Below are 6,324 nucleotides of genomic sequence, written 5' to 3' on the forward strand. Positions count from 1 at the left end.
GGGGAGCGAATATCATGATCTCTAATTTATGGGCAGCATTTTACTTCTGTAAATACCCAGATGGTCTGATTTCCTCCTTTTTATGCATTTCATTTTCTTTTCCTTTCTGATTTTTTTCACATAAAATCAACATTAGTTCCCTAAAAAATGCCTATTTTAACAGCTTTCTAGTAGATTCTAACTGTATCATCTGTAAACAATTTAATAAGCTACCCAGTTTATTGTGGGATGTGATTTTAGCCAAATGGGAGAATCAGCAGGGGAAAAAAAAACAAGAAAAAGAAATTGACAGTGCTGATTTGTGTGTTTGTTTATTAATTATATGGAAAAAAACCCACTTGTAAATATATAGCTAGTTTAATGGAACAAAAGATAAAATCACAGCCATGCTACGAAAACATGACATACAATCTCTTCCAAATGAAGTTAAAATGGCCTCTTCTAATATATCCCTTCAAATTAGAATAGTTTTTGTTTAAAGTGGCTTCTGCAAGCTGGGTAGTGTATGGCAATGTAGCATGTTATTGTCCCAAATCACTGCCTAAGAACATTTCTTGTCTTGTAGTAGTACAACTCAGAAGTTGCATAAGGTGAAAACAGCTTTTGAAGACAAAGTTAAACATCATTTTCCACAAACCTTACAGAGGTAGAAAAATACTTTTCTGCTTAATTCCTACCCTCAGTTTTTGTTTTCCTGACTTTAGAAGCAACAAGAAACAGAGCCACATGGAAAGGATTTAATTTTCAAAAAAGGTATAAAATGACAGACAAAGAGAATGAAATATATTGATGGAAGGTTTAAATGCATGGCTCCAGCTAACATTCATTAAAGCTGATTGCTCTTCATTTTTTCCCATCAAATTTCTCTTGTCCTACAAGAGAAATTAATAGAATCCAGATGTTTTGATTGCATGAGGAACTTTGTAGTGCACTGCCAGCTAAAGAGGGTTTGCTTGACTGAAAATACAGACGTAGGGTGGTAAAGGTACTAAACCCCAGTAATACCAAGTTCTTAGTGAAGGGAAAAGAAAAAATACAAGTCATAGATAGTTTTTAGCTACCTCTAAGGCCAGATGGGAAAGCTCTGCCTGCACTCGTAAGAGGCATGAGTAGTTCGTCACCAGTAAAGGTAAAGGCTTCAAATTTTAATCCCTAATGTGGCTTATTAGGCTAGGTACTGTATGATGGGTTGGGATTTTAGGACTACTCCTGCTTTAGGTTTTTTTTCCCCAACTTCAAGACTGGCAGATGAAGTGTGTTGGGAGAAGCAGAGAAATGTACTGTATCTGACTCTGGTGTGAGAAACTGCTTTCTCAGAAACATAAAATAAATCTGATCATGTTTTAGAACCTGAGAAAGTTCTTTCTCTAAGTGGCAATACAAAGGGTTGTGCTGTCACATTCTGAAAAACTAAGCCTGCAATCTGCCAAGTGTAAGGGGTAATGCAGGACAGCGCTCAACCAAGCTTCTCTTGAAGGAGAAAAGTAATTTGCTGGGGTTCTCCGCTGGAAACAAATTATCTCACCTCCATGCCAGCTCATCTAAGGTTGTCAAAGTTTTAGATGTTGAGGAAAAGTCAAGCTTTTGCCTGTTCATCTTGCCCCTACCTCTTTGATCCCTGTCACGTCTTAGTAGGCTGAGTGATAGTAACTCTAGCCACAACCAAAAGTGTGTTAATGCAGGTAGCCCATGCAGAGCAATAAGAACTTTGTTCCTCTCAATGGTCGACTTAGAAACAGTCACAACCTTGCCTTTTGTTATTAAGTTAAAGTAGCTCTCTGTGAGTCCTGAGCAGATTGCATATGCAGTTAGTAACAGGCATTGTTATTTGACAGGTGTTCTAGATCACACTCCCAGCATTTATATATGCTTCACTAACAAGACAATGTAAGTCAGCTGAAAATGTGGTTTGCCATGCTACTACCAGGAGGGTAATTCTCAGCACTTATGTTAGTGGGTGTCACCCTAGATGCTTGTAATGGCTTTATCATTACGGTTTTAGGATTGATAGTGGGGGGAAAAACCCAACAGGCGAAAGAAGCCACTTTCCTCCAAAACACAGAAACAAAGTTGATATACTTGAGCATTACTGATTGGTAACACAATAAATAGAAATTCACACAGAGTTCCCCTGTAACTCTACAATTCCCTATGTCAGGATGTCAATTAATGAAGATCTGTTCCCTATGTTGGTGGCCTAGGTGGCAACATATCACAGGCTATCTGTAGCCAAAGACCTGTCATCATTAAATACAGTGAGTAAAAATGTATGGGTAACGTAAGTCATGAGCCAAGAGTTTGCAGACAAGAACTCTGATGTTTCTTTGGTGTTTGTCCTATCTGCTCCTCCCACAGCCAGTCCCAGATACGCAGGAAATATATGTAGGAAATACCTTCCTGAACTACTGGCTGAAGAGAAGTAGACTCTTTGGGGTTTTTTCTTCCTGGACTTTCAAAGTGTTCTGAGAAGGCTTTTGAGGCTCCAGGTGTGCCTGTGTGGCCTCACCATGTCCCAGCTGCACACTGTAACAGGAGCTTCCTTTTTTTCTCCCACTCCTTTGATTGGGGCAGGCAGTTTGAGAGTACAGGTGGTCTGAAAGCACCCAAGGGGTCTTGGGGAAGGGGCCAGTAAGATATATGAAAAGACAATGACTTCAGAATATGTCTAAGAAAGAATACACAAACTAGCTACAAAGGCTCTCTAAGATTTTGTTTTGAGGAAAAAGTAAAAACGATCCATTGTGAACATGGAAAAATTTTTTGTGACAGTGGAATAACTATCTGTTTCTTGTTAATCGTGAAGTGAGGCTTTGTGGTTCAGGTGTCATTCCACTGCTGGTTTTACTTATCACCATGTTTCAGCAAGCAAGAACTGATTTTCTCTTGGGACTTGGGGAGATTCTTAGGTGTCTATCTCCATTTCATTTTGATTCCTAGGACATGGGATGACTACATATTTGGCTTCAGTAGTTGGGAAAATTTTGATAAACGGTTCTAAAGTAAAAAGAAAACTATTTACGCCGTATTTTCTTTCCAGTTTTGGCAGGGGAATGTTGCATCACATTCTTCTTAATAGAGCCTAGAGGAATCAAAATTTATCTTCTGTGCAAAAGCTTCTGAGCCTGGAATGGAGCATGCATGTAAGTAGGTGTTCTGTGTTCCTCACCTCTGCCATAATGCTTCACCCTGCTCTTTGAATTGTCATGTAAAGGTGGCAGTTAAGTAACACAACACCCTTTATCTATCTGTTCATTGTAAGACAGTCAGCTTTTATGATCTCCCCTCTTCCTAATGAAAGAATCCAGTGCAAATTTTCATGCCTACTTATTGGGCTAAGTAAGTACACGATGCTAAACTTTCTTCTGATGTACTACAGTGAAATGAATCAAGAGTAACCATATCATATTCAGTTAGAAAATATACTTTAATCATAGTTGAGCTATCAGTTAGGCCCAAATAGTCTACTAAATTGCAAAATGATGGTTTAATGTGGAACTGCAGATTGAAGAGATCTTGAAGATTTAACATTAGTCAGATAAATACTCACCTGCATCAAGTTTCATCTTCTAAATGTTGTTTCCTGTTAGCTAGCATAGAAGTGATTAACTCCTTTGACTTGTTGCTTTTAAAGAGCTCAACAACTGATTACATGCATGGCCGAAGTACAGCATAAAATTCAATTATTTTTGCATTGCATTTAAAGCAGGTATTGTTTGTCACTTGGAAGACTCATGAGACTGGATTTATCAGTACTGAAAAAAGGAATGGGAACAGTGGAACAACTGAGTTATGATACAGTATGGGTCTGGGGAACCTTGGCTTCCATTTTTACACTTGAAAATTCACATTTAGTTTTTGGTCTGGGCCTGTCAAATGGGGAAAATAGCCACTAGACAGTGTAACCCTAAGAAGTCTGCTTGAACTTCTGAAAAATCTCCGTGTTTAGTTGGATCTTTGAATCCTCCTGTAGTACCCTGTTCTTCCTTCTTTCCTCTGTTCTACAAAACGAGCTGTAGGATTTATAAAGCAGTTTCTAACACTCACTTTACAAATACAGTGAAGTATTTTGTTCAATGTCTGCCCCAGCAAGTCTGATGTTAGTGTCTGAACTACAGCATCTAGCGAAAGGACAGTACATAAAAAGTTGCTATGGCATCGGTATGTCTGCGTAATGCTAACAGCATTGCTCACTCTTTCTATCTGGATGGTTCTTTTTAGATTTTTAACAGAGAAGCAGTAACAACAAAGATGATACAACAAGGACCTCCCTGCACAAAATCTTAGCCCCCACGCAAGTAACTGCAATAGATTAAAAAGCAATCCAGATATCTTCATTCCTGGCTATAGGAACAAGAATTCCAACTCTCACTTTGATAACTAATTCCTTTCCAAATGGAGCAGATTATGTTAGAAAAGTCTGCCCTCCAAAAACACCTTGATGTTTAACCCCTGGCAATCCTACATCCTTGCCTGTTGCACTGCATCTTTTTGCCAGGAACCAGTTTCCAGACTTCTGGAAAAAGTTTATGCTTTTGGTGATAATGTGATGTTTAGCTGGTGTTGGCATGGATCTGCCAGATTTCCAGATGACTGCCAATGTCTGCAATTCCTGAACAACTGTTTTATGTGCCTCCTCAGGGCAAATCTAGTATGCATGCTGTGACACCAAGCTTGATGTAGCATTTTGCTGCTGTGCTTTGTTATTTTCATGCCAGCTGTATCTTCTATCGCTGTTGCATTTATCTTAAACAAATAATTTGATGAATACTTTTAAAATTTAAATCTGATTTTCTTTGATTTAATGCTGATGTTTATTTTTGTTAATGATGGGGAAGGCATCGATCAGTTTACACTAAAGGTATCCAAATAGCACAAAACCAGTATTTTGAAAAATGTTCTTGTAATCAATACTGATACTTTTACAAACGACAGAGATGCTTTTCTGGCATGTAGTACCTCTGTTATTTTTCCATGCTCAGGTGGATTTTTTTACTTCTGCATTAATGGTGGTGTAAAGCAGAAGCACAGTGAATGTGAGTGCAAATAAACATAAAAGTATTTGCATCTTCATTTCAGAGTGATGTTGAATAGGTGATTTTCTTATGCAACAGATTCATTCAATGGTTATGGTATTTGTCAGCGCTAATGAACAGAAAACATCTCATCCTGCTTGTGAGATCAGCTGATCAAAGAAAGGAAATAATATCATATGAGTTGCAGTAGACAATCAATGACATGTAACAAGTATGACTTTCTAACAGTAGGACTATATTAACAGTATATTTAATGCTCACTAGCACTGGCTAAAATACAACCACGTTATTAACTGGACAAATGGAAAAAACACACTGTACATTCATCCCATGTCTTCCAATGAGAAAACTGAGTAAATCAACCAAAAGAGTAGTTTTCTATGAAGAGTTAACTCAGCTATGTTGGGTTTTTAAATGATATTAAGCTTATTTGAGTACTCTTCTGTAGTAAGACTCTACTAACACATCAGAAATTTTATACATGAGCAGGAAACGTAAAATGACAGCCAATGAAAGTAAAGCTACTGCAGGTGCTTTTGAATGTAAAAGTGAAACATATCTAAGTCTGAGAAATTCCATACATTCAGCAAGCAAACACGGAAAGGATCGTATAACTTTCTGCTGTCCTTTCTCAGACTGATGGCTTAATGTTTATTCACAGTGCTTTATATATCATACATTATTAATCACATTATAATAAGAAGGTCTCATCTTGGTTTTTATGTTACAGTTTGTTATGTAGCAATTATGGCAGGCTAATCAAGTCTTGGTTTTTTGTCTTTAAGAACTGGTAGTGCAATCTTCCACTGTCATGCATCTTAGCACTAAATTAATTAAAAAAGATAATTGAAATTCCCCAACTGAAACATCACAGCAGTTTTCTCAGAACACCCTATCTGTCTTCTGTAAATGTTCCATATCGAGTTGCCAGAACGTTGATTTCATTAGAAAACCAAAATAGCAACAATCAGTGGGAGTAAGTAGAGGAGCCTCACAGTTTGCAGATACTGAAAAATCCAGAGGCTTGAACTAGCCAGAAAGTCTTTTTTAAAAAATGCAGCCACAGTCAGTTTTCTAAAGCACATTTGCTTTTTTAATGCGTGACTTGCATAGAACTTACCACATGTGGACCATAGAGCATTTTATAACCATTTCTGTTTTACTGAGTTGCAGGGAAAGAAAGTGGTTTTAGCTAATAGGGACCAACTTAACAGGAAATCGGGACCTTGGCTTTCAGGCAAGTGCCCTTTTCATAAAACCCAGAGTCTCTACTAGGCAAACAATAGCATTA

Source organism: Falco punctatus (assembly GCF_963210335.1).
Source record: "Falco punctatus genome assembly, chromosome: 1".
Lineage (NCBI taxonomy): Eukaryota > Metazoa > Chordata > Aves > Falconiformes > Falconidae > Falco > Falco punctatus.